Here is a 1,822-nt window from a genome sequence, read left to right as displayed (position 1 = left end):
TGATAAAGGTGGAACCTCGAAAGTCGTGCAGAGGTCGTATAAAACAAAAATGCATGTTTTGTGGCATTTCCTTTATAAAAGGTTTTATAAGGAAAATAGTATCGATAGAAGATTTTATGCGATAAATATATATTAACCAAGCCTAAAGAAAGGAAAGGTTATATATATGCGGGTAAAGAGATAATGAAGGTTATGAGGAGGTTTAAAGTCCCAATAGGAGGTTTAAGTGGGGTGATTGAGTTCCGATATAAAGGAACTTATGAAGAGGGCTTTAACCATTCATGGTTGAAGATTTGACTCATTAGAGAGTTAAATTCCTGGGAAAAAAAGGTGTCCATGCATTTTACATGCATACTGTGGGTGTAAGCGGGGGTAACCCTGCCATCAAAACCCCAAGGGATTATGAACAAAGGAAAATAATGTTAAATCCAAGGGACTAATATTATAAACCCAACATTGGTAAACCCTAATATAAATATTATAAGGACAAAAATAAACATGGTTTATTTTCATGGTGAGAGAATCCTTGTCACAATGTCACATTCAACCATGGTTGGCCATGGTTGCCTATGATTGACAATGGTTGACCATGATCAATATTATAAACCTAAGCGAATAATAAACCAAAGGGATAAATACTAAAACCCACAGGAGTATGAAGCCAAGTGAATAATATTAAACCCATGGGACTAATATTATAAACTTCACATTGAGTAAAGGCAAATATCAATACTACAAACACTAATTATAAAGCCAAATGAATAATAAACCCAATGGCATAATACTAAAACCCTAAGGGAATATGAACCCAAGGGAGCAATATTAAGCCAAAGGGACTAATATTATAAACCCAATATTTGTAAACCCAAATATAAATATTACAAACACTAAATTAAACATGTTTTATTAGGACTAATATTATAAACCCAAATATAAATACTACAAACACTAAAATAAACATGGTTTATTTTGATGGTGAGACAATTCTTGTCACAATGCGACATTCGACAATGATTGACCATGTTTGGCTATGATTGACAATGGTTTACAATGATTGATATTATAAACCAAAGGGAATAATAAACCCAAGGGATTGATATTATAAACCCAAATGAACAATAAACCCAAGGGATTAATACTAAAACCCCAATGGACAATAAAACCAAGGGATTAATACTAAAACCCCAAGGGACTATGAACCCAATGGAACAATATTAAACCAAAGGGCCTAATACTATAGACCCAACAATCGTAAACCCAAATGTAAATATTACAAAGACCAAAATAAACATGATTTATTTTCATGGTGAGACAATATTTGTCAAAATGAGACATTCAACCACGGGACTAAGATGGTAAACCCAAATACAAATATTACAAACACTAAAATAAACATGTTTTATTTTCATGGTTAGACAATCATTGTCAAAATCTGACATTCAACCATGGGACTAATATTATAAACCCAAATTTGGTAATCACAAATATAAATACTACAAACATCAAAATAAACATGATTTATTTTGGCTGTGAGACAGTCCTTGTCAGAATGCAAGAATCAACCATGGTTGACCATGATTGATATTATAAACCTAAGGGAATAATAAACCCAAGGGATTGATATTATTAACCTAAAGGAATAATAAAACTGAGGGATTAATATTAAAACCCCAAGGGATTATGAACTGAAGGGAATAATATTAAACCCATGGGACTAATATTACAAACCCAATATTGATAAACCCATATATAAATACTACGAACAATAAATAAGCATGGTTTATTTTGATGGTGAGACAATCCTTGTCATAATGCAGCATTC

Source organism: Pinus tabuliformis, chromosome 3_1 (genome assembly GCF_031772625.1).
Source record: "Pinus tabuliformis cultivar Carrire ecotype Pingquan chromosome 3_1, CPIR1, whole genome shotgun sequence".
Classification (NCBI taxonomy): Eukaryota; Viridiplantae; Streptophyta; class Pinopsida; order Pinales; family Pinaceae; genus Pinus; species Pinus tabuliformis.
This window is presented reverse-complemented; position numbering follows the sequence as displayed.